Raw genomic sequence first — 13,527 nt, 5'->3', positions numbered from 1 at the left:
CGATGAAACATAGCTTGGATGCTATCGGGCGCCAGCTCCGCGCCCACAAACCAGCCGCCCGTAAATTGCGGGAAATGTGTGACCTGTGCGCGGTATCTGGTGGCACAAACCTCTGAAAACCTATCAAGTACTAGCCCGAATCCATGTTACCCAGAATAGCTGCTGAATTGCTTTTCAGAAGTTTAAAAGACGCTTTTAAGTAGATGATCATAATGTGTTGGGTCACCAGTGTGTATAGAAATCTCCTGATTGTAGGTTCCCTATTAGGTAGCGTATCCCTATATGCAAAACAACGTCATTGTGTGGATTTACGGAAATTGTCAACTGTATCATTAACAAGAAAGGAGATAACGGCTACCGGAATTCCTAACGTACATCGAAATAGAGTGTCATCGGGACCTCTATTTGAAAGATCACAAAGTACCATTTGGCAATACGCCAATCATCCTTTCACAAAAGATTGCTGTAGTATAAAATACATATAGCTCCACAGTTTCTTGTTGCGATCTCTATAGAGTTGTTGTCAACAAGTAGGGGATCGCTGCTAGGGGTGAAGTACCGTGAGGAATTCGTGGGCCCCAGGACCGCTACCGTAGCCGTGAAGGTCTCAGCAGAACCGTGCAATGTCATCCCGCATACGAGCGTCAGGTGAATATTGGAACGTAATTATTAATGAAGCTGAAAAAAGTATTCAGCAAGAAACTGAGACTCGAACTAACTGTTGAAGGACTTAATAAGCGAAACATATTTGCTTAAAGTTGAAGCAATTACTAATATCCATTACCGTGCTAAATTGCATTTCTGTTTAAGATATCAAGAGAGGAGAATGACATTTATTTACAAATTTAAGAAGATGATTTAATTTCTTTTCATTTTACTAGTGTCACGAGAAGATGTTACAAAGACTTTAAAAACGTAGCAAGAAAGCCGGCCGGGGTGGCCGAGCGGTTTTAGCCGCTACAGTCTGGAACCGCGCGACCGTAGGTTCGAATCCTGCCTCGGGCATGGATGTGTGTGATGTCCTTACGTTAGTTAGGTTTAAGTAGTTCTAAGTTATAGGAGACTGATGACCTCAGAAGTTAAGTCCCATAGTGTTCAAAGGCATTTGAACCATTTGTAGCAAGAAACTTTATATTGTGGGTAACCACAGCTATGAGAAGACACTCTTGTTAAACAAAAAATCGGTCAAATTGTTAGAAATGCTGAGATCAGGTTTTGTGAGTACTTAAATTTGACGAACTCGAAATCAGCAGTAAGTGCGCAGGTTCGCGAGGCCAGGCATACGATAAATAATTTGTCAAATAATTTTCATCGCCAAAGTAAACGTCGTAGTTTCAACGTAATTGAGCAAACTGAGATTCTGCGGTGTAGGGACTGATACCGGAAATATACGAGGGCTATTCGGAAAGTAAGAACCGATCGGTCGCGAAAGGGAAATCACTGTGAAAATGAAAAATGTTTTATTTGCAACAAATAACAGCTACTTCTCCATATATTCGCCGCTCCGATTTAGCCGTCGCCCGTGGGGTTGTACCAACTTTCGAACACTCTCGTAATAGAAGGCAGCTGCCTGTAATTTTCGCCAATTCTCTACGCTGGTCTGCAGCTCAATGTCTGTGTCAAAACCTTCATTTCTCCTGCAGGGAGCGGGCGATAATTATCATGAAGAATGCAACGCATGTCAGTTGTGTTACGTGGGCTGCATCACATACGCGAAATCTCTCACCAGGCCCTCATACTTGGCGGAAGTCACTATTTTCTAGGCATCTTTACGTTCTTACTGTGGTCTCAGAACTCAAAAGAGTGACGTTATCCGATTGACAGCTATACTAGAGACACTGACCGACACAAGTGTGCAAAGCTTTATCGGGCTTTCATTCTTGTTACCATTTCGCGTCCCATCGGTTATTAGTTTCCGTAAAGCCCTTGTACATTTAATAGCCAAATGGAGTTAAAACACCGAATTGTACTTTCTAATTCTACTTACTAATTTTGACAGTCTATGTCGTGTTAAATAACTGCGCTCCTTCCCGCTCCTTTCGCACGGCCAACAGGGCGGGCGTATTATCATTTTACTTTCATATGTTTCTATTACTTTTTTAATACAGCACTACCCATGTAAGGGCATGTCCCAACACTCTTACTCCGGTTTTATTATTTACTGTCTTTCACCTTGCCGCGCAGTCCGCCCCCGGTAGCTGAGTGGTCAGCTCGACAGAATGTCTATACTAAGGGCCCGGGTTCGATTCCCGGCTGGGTCGGAGATTTTCTCCGCTCATAGACTGGGTGTTGTGTTTTGTCCTAATCATCATCATCATCATAATTTCATCCCGTCGATGCGCAAGTGGCCGAAGTGGCGTCAAATCGAAAGACTTGCACCCGACGAACGGTCTACCTGATGGAAGGCCCTAGTCACACGACATTCACATTTTTTACCTTGCCGCGCCGCTCATTTCCTGGACTTCTTCGCGCTTCCCTGGCAACTTGACACTTGCCCCTGCACTCAGTGCTTAGCTGGTCATTGGTCGCTGCTTGTTCTCGCCGTCATACGTTGGATGCTTAAGGTAAGATCTATGATTCTTGCCCGTCTGTTTATTTAGTTTTCCTAGCCATTCGTTTTATCTTCCGTCCGTCTTATTTTCATTAAAGGTGAGGTTTTTACCATGGCCGCGTACTTCATTCCGCAGTTCTTATTTTGACTACCGCTCCTTTTAAGGATGTTTTAGTACAACATGACTGAGAATAATTCGGGCATCCAATAGTCTCAGAGTTCCGTTGTAACTGATTAAATTAGGAGTATTCTGGTTACTGCGTACCCGGTTCTCTTGTGGGTTATTGTCCGCTTCGTATATTTAGTATTTAAACATCGTTGAAGTTAAACTTGATTTCATTGGATCTCTCGTTAAAAAAATTTCAGTTTTTCTTCAGTCTCCGGTTTTTTTCTATTCACATATATCTGATGATTAAACTTTGCCATTTCTTATTCAACAGCTTCTTCGATTTTGTTTAACAATAAAGCTTAAATAATAGGTTGGTGCATAAATTTATGGGTATCTTGTTTGCGTGTTGTCACACAGGTTGCTGTAAGTATATTTACCAATCATCCAAACAGGTCTTGCGGTAGTTTATGGGATATTGGACATTTGAGGGTTACGAGGATTATCATTTAAGGGTTAGAAAAGTTGAGTGACACGGGAAAAATTCCAAAATTTGAGATTGTTTTCATATTCGATTTAATACAGGACTGCAGGCAGTGGAGTCATTTTTAGACTTTTTGGCGTGTCTAGGGTTGAGTGCATAGCAGAAATAGCGTCAGAAAATAGTTTCCCCAATATCAATTAGGATTGCTTCAACGTGAAATATTCGCCACATTCAAGAGTTTTGCTGAATAATATTTTTTTATGGTTGACCAGTATGGTTCAATCGATTACTCGTAAATGTGATGAACTGCCACCGTTAACGTTCGTGAGGCACTTAAATTCAATGGGCAATGTTGGGTGAAAATTAAGGAAGGGAGGAATAATATTAAAAGTTCCTTCGGCTACGAGTTCATTAGAGACAAAGCAGAAACTGTGACTGGAAATGCTGGGAAGGAAATTTATTGTGCCCTATCAAAGAAAAGATTGCAGCATTTGCCCTAGTAAATTTAAGGAACTAACAGGAAACCTAAATCAGGACGCTCAGATGGAGATTTGGACCACTGTTCATTAACTTCGTAAAAGGAAAATATGATGGCGTACTAAAAAGTAATGCCTTCGAATTTTTATATGGCAACTCTCAAAGCTATTTTAAATAAAACGAATGTTATTAACATCCAACATCTTTATTCTTCTGAAACGTCCCCTTAGAAAAATTAGTGAATTACTGTGCTGGTAAACCCCTTACGTTATTTGATTTTCAAACAGCTGAGCAAAACTGAACGTACTCAGACATTTCGCTCTTTACTTATTCTGATCAACACTAAACTGACACACAATATTTTTAGCGCAACGCAATCTGACTTTCAAAAATCCTTACAAAAGAATGGCCCTGACTAACATTAACCCATACCTTTCACAAATCACTTACCTCACAAAAATCTTCGTTACTCGAACTACTGCAATACAGCGAGCGCCACTACTGCCAGCTAAATAAAAGATTCAAACTACTGAAGGCACTAACTACTGATAGGCATAGTTAGCAAATGAAAGATTTTGATAGAGAACAAACAATGTATTTACCTTAATATTTTTCAAAAGTCATAATATATAGCAGTTCATGACATCCAGTCTTAAAAATTTACTGTCTCTGATGGACACACGTCCAGATCATCCGGTCTCAAAACTCCGCCATCTCTCTCCCCACATCCACCACTGCTGGCGGCTCACCTCCAACTGCGCAACGCTACGCGCTGTTAACAGCCAACTGCCCAACACTACAATAGCCAACAACAATGCAAACTAGCCACAGACTGCACACAGCACAGCCAGTGATTTTCATACAGAGCGCTACGTGGCGTTACCAATAAAAAAAACCTATACAGCCTACTTACACTTCATGACTACTTATTTGCAATCCTCTGGCTGTAGGGGGTTCCGAATTGTAGCATGACGAACAGTGCGCTGTGATCGAATTTCTTACTGATTTAGAGTTCTCCTAATGAAGCATCCTCTCCTTCAACACGACAATGCCAGAGGTCACATGAGCCTTGGGTTCAACTGTTATCGATCATCCTTCGTACAGTCCGGACTTGGCTCCATCCAATTTCCATCTGTTTCCGAAACTTAAAGAACGCTTTCGATGGCTTCACTTTGACAGTGATGAGCCGATGCTAACAGAGATGTGGTTGTGGCTTCGTCAACAAACTCAAACATTAATACAGTGACAGTGCCAACAAACTGGTCTCTCGTTGGAAGAAATGTGTTCGCCGCCATGTTACTATATAGAGGTATAAGTATATGAATATCAAGCATGAAAATGTTAATAATTAATAAGATTTATTTTACTTAAAAAGCCTTGAGAGTTTTCACATAAGAAATTCAGAGGCATTACTTTACAGCACGTCCTACTAATATCTAAAGCAAAAGCCAGTCTACTCGTATGTCCTAAAGGTGTAAAGTTATGCACCTGTTGACACACAGATGATGTTTTGTGTTAAGAACTGCTTCCCGCGAATGTGTCCATCGTGTTTAGCATCAGTTCCCAACAACTGAGACTCCTTGCTGCCGCATCGTAGGAAAAGTGACCGTGAAACTGTAACAAGTGTTGCTACAGTAAGAGAACGCCCATCTACACTCAGGTTATTTCACAAAAGATCCTATCCAGAAACCTATCTCGAAAACAATCACTGCCACATTTATTTTTCTGACATAGCGTCCTCAAACGTTTACTTTCCTCTCTCCTTATCGAACAACTGTCAAGAAAGTTTCTTCTGGTCGAAAATGCACTTTAAATTTGTGCTGATGAAAGCTTTGCATCCGCACAACTGCTTAACATCACCAGACGGTCCGAGTTAATGTGAGTGAATATAATATTTTTGATTAATTTCTTTCTTATGTTTCTCTGTTATATTCATGAGACCACTGAGAAATTGCACTATTCTAATGCAAATGAATTATTACTTTCCAGGATACCTTTGCGACAAAGGTCTAAAACTAATAAAAAATAGTATCAGTGATACAAACTTGCCCAAAATTTACGCATTAGCAAGATATTAGGCACTACCAACCGCAATAGGGTCTCCGTCTACGTGAAATGCAGTGGCCTATGTAAGAAGCATTTCAGGATTACCACAAAAATACGCAAACGTGGCGGTGAGAGTAGGCCCAAAAAGAAACACTGTTAACAAATTATGGTAATCAGTGCTGCACATAATCGATGTATTTGTGTATTAACAAAAAAGTAAGATGTATGTCGGTGTAAGGAGGAAAATATAAGTTGTGAAAAGGGTGCAATGTCACAACTTCTTCAATTCCTCACCTTTAGATCTAATTGTAGTAAGTCGAGATTACAATAAGACTTACGATGTTGAAGCCCGCTAAGAAATTTAGAAACGAAATTAAGTTTCAGAGAAATGAAACAATAATTTTAAGGTTTTCTGATGATATTGTAATTCTCCCGGTAATGGCAAAGGAGTTGGAAGAGCAGTTGAGCGGAATGGATAGCGTTATGGCGAGAAGCGATATGATAAACATCAACAAAAGTTGAACAAGGATAATGAAATGTAATCGAATTAACCCAGGCGATGCTGAGGGAGTTATGTTAGGAAATCAGACACTAAAAGTAGTTTTATTATTAAGGAAGCAGAGTAAGTGAAGATGACCGCAGTAGAAAGGATAGAAAACGCAGGGTGCAATGATAAGAAAAGGGTTTCTGAAACAGAAACTAGTTTACATCCAACATAAATTTAACTCTCGGAAAGTGCTTTCGCAAGATACTTGCCTGCGGCTTACAGCTGAAAGGAAATAAACAGTGGACTATTAGCAGTTCAGACTGGAAGAAACTGGAAACTTCTGAATGTGATGCATTCAGAAGAATTCCTAGTATTTAAAGGGTTGATGGGATAATGTGCGGGTACTGCATCAATTTGGAAAGAAAAGAAATTTATTTTATAACCTGAATAAAATTACGGATCGTTTAATAGGACGCGTCCTGAAGTATCAAAACCTTCGGTATGGTAATGGAGGAAGATGTTGGGCACGTCTGAAATTACCTTTACGTCTTTAGATTTTGCTCCGTTAAGGGCCACGTACTCAGTTATCTCAGCAAGAAAGTTTTTAATCTAGTTACAAATTTGGTACGATACTCGGTAAGCTTGCATTGTTTTCCCCTAAACGGCTATACGGAAGTATGTCAAATGCGTTCAAGGAACATGAAATCAAACTGAATCCCGATGTTTACGGCGATGTGGATTTCTTGGGGGAATAGAACGAGGTGAGTTTCGCATAATCTCTGTTTGTGGAATCCATGTTTATTTTTACAGAGGATATTTGCCTTCACCTACAAGGTCACAGTACGTCAGCATTAAACATATTCTATAATTTTACAACAGATAGACATCAGCAACGTAGGACTACAATTACGTGCATCTATCCTAAGAACTTTCTTGAAAATGGAAATGTCGGGCGCTTTTCCAAGTCGCTAGTTACCATTCGTTGCTCCAACGATCTACTATAAACTGGTGCTGGAAGCGGAGAGAGTATTCTTTCACGTCGTCTGTGTAGAATCTAACAGGTAACTACATCCACAATTAGTAGAATAGTTATGTAGATCAGAGGATTCATCGAACGATCTTCAGACTGTTTCTCTACCGTTCCACTCTCGAACATCGAGCGGGAAAAGCGAACACTTATATCTTTCTGTGTGAACTCTGATTTGTCATATATTATTAAATGATTGTTTCTCTGTGTGTAGGTAGGCGTCGACAAAATATTTTTTCATTAGGAGTGAAAAGCTGGTGATTGAGATATCGTGAAAAGATCTCTCATCAACGAGAAACGCCTTCGTTTTAATTATTAGCCTCCCAACCTGCCCAGAACAACATAAGAGGAGGGCATATCATCGTCGTATAGGCAGTGTTCTGACAATAAAACGCATTGTTTGGTTCGCCTTCCCCACAACATTTTCTACGTAATCAAATGGTTCAAATGGCTCTGAGCACTATGGGACTTAACATCTGAGGTCATCAGTTTCCTAGAACTTAGAACTACTTAAACCTAACTAACCTAAGGACATCACACACATCCATGCCCGAGGCAGGATTCGAACCTGCGACCGTAGCGGTCGTGCGGTTCCAGACTGTAGCACCTAGAACCGCTCGGTCACATGGCCGACTCTACGTAATCATTCCAATTTTAGTATCTCCTATAGTCCAGAAACCTTTCCATTGGTAAACGATCCAGTTGTTTTCCATTTCGTGACCACTCATCTCTATCTCTGCCATTTCAGCGTTGCTGTGATGATTGAGAGGACGGACCTTATGATGATCTTCCTCGGTGAAACGGTTGTGAAATACCGAATTCAATATTTTGGTCTTCTCTCTGTAATCAGTGCCAGTGTGGTCACTGAGTGATTAAAAGATGATTTCGATCCGCTAACTGATTTTATGTGTGACCAAAACGTCTTAGGGTTTCTAATCGGATAGCAACATATTGGTATCAAAGTTATTGAGCGCATCGCTCATTGCTCTCCTTGCCTTCGTTCAGCTTTCGTTTGTCAGTTGTGTTATGATTCTCCTTGAAACTGTCTTGAATACTGTCGTGACTTCGTGTTTTTGTTATCTTTCCAAGGTGGCTGATTCGGTGGATCAGGTTACATTCTTTAAAAAAATTAAAAAGAAGCACTGAAGTTTTATGGAGTTGGTGGCATTATACATGGCTGGTTTGAACCTTGCAAAAAATAGTGCTGGATAACTCGAGCAATGTTGCAAGGGCATCAAATTTTAGTGACTGGGGCAAAAATGACGAAGGAAGTACCAAAAGTTCAATTTTGGGTCCACTACTATGTCGTACTGTGTATTTGATTGTCGTTCCACTTAAAATTCAACAAGCAGAATTGGTAGTTTCTCCAGGTGACTCTAATTTTATAATAAATCCTGTTGGAGGGAAAACAACGTAAGAGATTGTTAACGATATTTTTCAAAGAGTTATGAAGTGATTCTCTTAAAATGGACACTAATTTTGAGAAAACATCTCACTCAGTTCTGTAAAGCAAAAATGTTATATTAACAACTGATGTAGCACATAAGTTGGAATCAATAAATAGGACAGAGTGTTCCATATTTTTAGATTTACGTACTGATGAAAACTTGAACTGGAAAAAACATATTACTGACTATTTCAAACAATTAAGTTCACTTACTTTCGCTCTTTGTACAATTGCTCATCTGAAAACAAACGAATCATCCTCCTGACATATTTCGTATATTTCCATTCAATAATTTTCTGGAGTAGTCCGGCGCTTACAAAGAAGGCATTGACGCTCAAAAGCCAGCAGTAAGAATAATATGTTGTGTTCATCCGCGATCGTCATTTAGAGTTTCTACAGCTTGCCTTTGTGCTTCCAAACCCTACCTTGGCGAGCAAGGTCGCTGAATATCTCCACAATTGAAAACGTTCGGAGCATTATGAGCAGGGCCCTCCAACCATCTTGCGATTTGGACGATCTAACGTGCCACTTGGACAGAATTTGGCACGTTATCCCTCAGGAGGACATCAAATCAATCAGTTAATCAACGCCCAGCCGAATAACTGCTCGCGTTTGGGCGATAGGTGGACCAGTGCATTATTGCGATGCTCAGTTTGTGAAGCTCTCTCTCTTCAATAAATCATACAATCGTTCCTCAAATTATAATCATTTGTTTGTATGTACCTGCACATCACACGTGCCTATTTCCGTCCGATTAGGATAATTCAGTAGTGGTAAATACGTAAAATTGCAACCAGTCGCTTTTTCAAATAGTTATTTATTCACTCCATGAAACGGTTTTCCATCCTTTTCAAACGTCATCAGATGGTGTACAGGATGTTACATAACTATTTCAGGTATAATGCTGGATTCTGGCTCTGTGAGATGAAGACGAAACATGCTTTAATGCAACGCTACGAGTACTGTTTATCTGAAGATTTGGATCCAGAATTTAGTTCTGTACTTTCTGCGACATTATGGGCGGCTTTTGTTGTTAGTATCCGTCTGTCTACTTCCATTGTGATAGCTAGTTGGTACCATATCGCTCAATTTTACACAATGTGGGTCCCTTTACACTGTGATAACGGAACTTTGCCAGTATCCAGCATGTGCTATACAACCATTACGTCTTACAAAGTTACTGACACGAAGATATGACATATTCCTACTTAGCTCACTGGCGTTAACATAAGAATCCCAAATGAAACAAATTCCTACAAAAACAAACTTCAAGTAATCTGGCGTCTTATTTATATCCGTACATTAATATATAATACAGCCTGTTTATGAGAAAATATTTTAACCAAGATTGGCGTTAACATGAATGGCCAGGAATAAAGTAAGAGAGAGTTACAATATTTGCTGCAGTTCGCAGCTGTTTGTATGATCATGAACTTCAAAAATGTTCTGGTCATCAGTCCCTAAGCTTACACACTACTTAACGTAAATTATCCTAAGAACAAACACACACACACACCCATGCTCGAGGGAGGACTCGAACCTCCGCCGGGACCAGCCGCCATGAACTTCAAATTTAAAAACAAAAGCAAAACCTCGAATGAACTGCGGACTTACTTCTGTTCTTACATTAACGTAATGGATAAGCTTTATCTTTTCGTTTTTATCTTTTTGTGTTTCCCCATTTTTTCACCTAGTCTTCATCAGGACGTGTTGTTGTTGTTGTGGTCTTCAGTCCTGAGACTGGTTTGATGCAGCTCTCCATGCTATTCTATCCTGTGCAAGCTTCTTCATCTCCCAGTCATCAGGACGTACTGAATAGAATTGTAGAGATAAGAAATTTATGGTATAACTTAACTAAAAGGAGTGCTCGGTTGATGGGACAAATACAGAGATCAAGGAATCATCAATTTGGTATTGTAGGTAAGCGCACGCGCGCGCACGTTTGTGTGTATGTGTGTGTGTGTGTGTGTGTGTGTGTGTGTGTGTGCACGTGTATCTATGGAGGGAGCGAGCTAAGAGTTTCAGAGGGGAAACCAAGAGAATAGTTAGTTCAAATGGATACGGTAGTTACTCGGAGATGAAGAGGCTGTCACAGGATACAGTAGCGTGGAGGGCTGTATCAGTACAGTCTCCGGACGACAGTATAGTCGTTTTGACGAATATTTTGTCATTTAAACCACGCAGTAATCTCGTTTCCTCGCCGCTGCTCTCGCTTCCTTCCCCGTCTTCTTACTCGGGCGGTCTGGGGCAGTGGGCACTTCCCACCACGAGTGCACGCGGCTAGTCCACGCGCAGCGCGCCGCCGTCCTGCGCTGAGTAATGTGTAGTTAATATCAAAAACGCGCGATAACTTTGCCGTCGCCGCCGCCCTTCTGCGGAATGGCTTTCCGGCGGGCTGGTGGCCGCCCGCGGTCCTTTCAGACACTTTTTGCCGCGCCCGAGAGCGTTATACAAATTTATGCTTTCAGGGCGCAGCGCCGGCCGGCCGGGCTGTTTTTGCGGAGCGTTTCGCGGTAAATCAAAGGCGGGCTGTCTCCTTTGTGGCGAGCCCCGCATTCATCTGCGACCGGACCGGACCGCTGCCGCGCCGCTCCGTCCGGCCGCGCACTATCCCCAAACCCGCAATTAAAAAAGAGAAAGCGCCAGCTTCCTTCCAAATCCCGGCAACACGCTCGCTATTTATTTATTCGCTCTTTTTTCTTCTACGAGACCCGCTCGCTTAGAATTTCTTTTCATTCCTTTCTGCTGAAACTTATTCGCAATGGATATTTTTTACTGCTCGGAAACGACAGCGAAACAGAATCATTGTTATATTTTTGTAATATGCGAGCGTTTTTGACGCGCCTGGAAGCAGCGGTTCCGACTCTATTTCTGTGTCTGTTCGAAGGGACGAAGTAGAGGTGTTTTCGTGGAACACTTCTGAACTGAAGTGAATCTATTCCTGCTTTCGATTCCAAACATTAACAGGCTGTAATGAAATGTGCGACTTTCAATAAATGCTTCTTGTTCGCTGTCTATTTTACTGACCGGCTACATTCATCGCTGTGCGCTGTGTAGCTTTGCGTTGGTCCGCTCTGAATTGCGTGCATACGCACTGTCATTTTCACACGCTGGTGCTCTGACTGTAGTTCAGTGCTTGCTCGTCGTCGGCAAGGTGATTCACCTAGGCCGTTCACCTCGACTACAAGGTCGTGTTGGAAAGTAATGCCTCCGAATCATTATATGAAAATTCTTAACGCTTTTTAAACAAAACGAACATTACTAACAACCTTCACCTTCAGTCTTCATGTCTACATATTTGCCGCTACGGGGCTCTGAATTGTAGGTGTCGAAGCTGAGTGGTTGTAGGAGGATACAAGATGACTTATACAAAATTTCTAGTTGGTATGATGAACGGCAGCTTGCTTTAATTATAAAAAAAAAATGCAAGTTAATGCGGATGACCCGCCAGGGTAGCCAAGAGCGCTAACGCGCTGCTTCCTGGACTCGGGTAGGCGCTCCGGCCCCGGATCGAATCCGCACGGCGGATTAACGACGTAGGGCCAGTGTGCCGGCCAGCCTGGATGTGGTTTTTAGGCGGTTTTCCACATCCCCCTACGTGAATACAGGGCTGGTCCCCACGTTCCGCCTCAGTTACACGACTCGCAGGCATTTGCACACATTCGAACTATTCCATGGCTTAAATTAGACACAGACAGCTGGGGCACACTAATTCCTTCCCAGGGGGTACGGGGTGGCGGCAGGAAGGGCATCTGGCCACCCCTTAAACTTACCATGCCACATCCGATTAACCATGGCCAACTCTCCGCAACTGCAGGACACGGCTCAAAGAAAGAAAGAAAGAAAGAAAATTAATGCGGGTGAATAGGAAAAACAAACCCGCAAAGATGCGACACAGTATTAGAAGTGTGCTGAAATGTAACGAGCGTGTGAACACTGTGGTAGGGAACTTGCGTTTGTTGGCAGAATATTGATAATGTGAGGTTCATCTGTAAAACAGACCGCCTATAGGACACTGGTTTGACCAATTCCTTAGTAGCGCTCGAGTGTTTGGGATTTGTACCAGGTCGGCTTAGAGGAAGACATTCAAGCATCTTAGAAGCGGGTTGCTAGATAGGTTCGAACAACACTCAAGTGCGCCGGAGACGCTTCGGCAGCTCAAATGAGAATCCCTGGAGAGAAGGGAACGTTGCTTTCGAGGAACACCATTGACAAAATTTAGAGAACTGGGTCCTCGGAGTCTTTCGCGGCGGTATGACTACATAAAATGTTCTCGGTTTTCAAGTCACGTCAATTCCAATAAAATTCTCGAGCTTTGGATGGTTAGCTCCGCCATTGCCGTCAGGGGTAAAACTACTCACTCAAGTATTTTTACTCCCGACGACGATGGCTGAGCTAACAATCCAAAGATCGAGAATTTTGTTGCAGTTAACGCGGCTTGAAAACCGAGAAGATTTTATCCAATTTAGAGAACTGCCATCTGAAGATGACTGGAGAAAGATTCTACTGCCACCGACATACATTTCGCGTAAAGACCACTAAGATAAGTCACGAGAAATCAGGAATCATCTTGAGGCATATAGACAGTCGTTTTTCCCTCGCTCTAATTGCGAGTGGGACAGGAAAGGAGAGGCTAGTAACAGTGGTACAGGGAACCCTCCGCCATGCACCGTACTTTTTATTGCTATATTAACTACTGAGATATCGGCTCCAACTCACTGTTTTCACATGGAACTATAACTACATCTTCTGCTAATACCGTGTTTCTAAAAGAGACGAAATCAATGTCGTTTCAATCTTCAAAATCCGATTAGAAGTTTTGGATGAATTATAGTATATACAACTTAGGGCTTACCTGTTTTCGCCGGCCGTTGTGGCCGAGCGGTTCTAGGCGCTACAGTC

The sequence above is a fragment of the Schistocerca americana genome, chromosome 1 (assembly GCF_021461395.2).
Source record: "Schistocerca americana isolate TAMUIC-IGC-003095 chromosome 1, iqSchAmer2.1, whole genome shotgun sequence".
Lineage (NCBI taxonomy): Eukaryota > Metazoa > Arthropoda > Insecta > Orthoptera > Acrididae > Schistocerca > Schistocerca americana.
Note: the sequence above shows the minus strand (reverse complement) of the source record.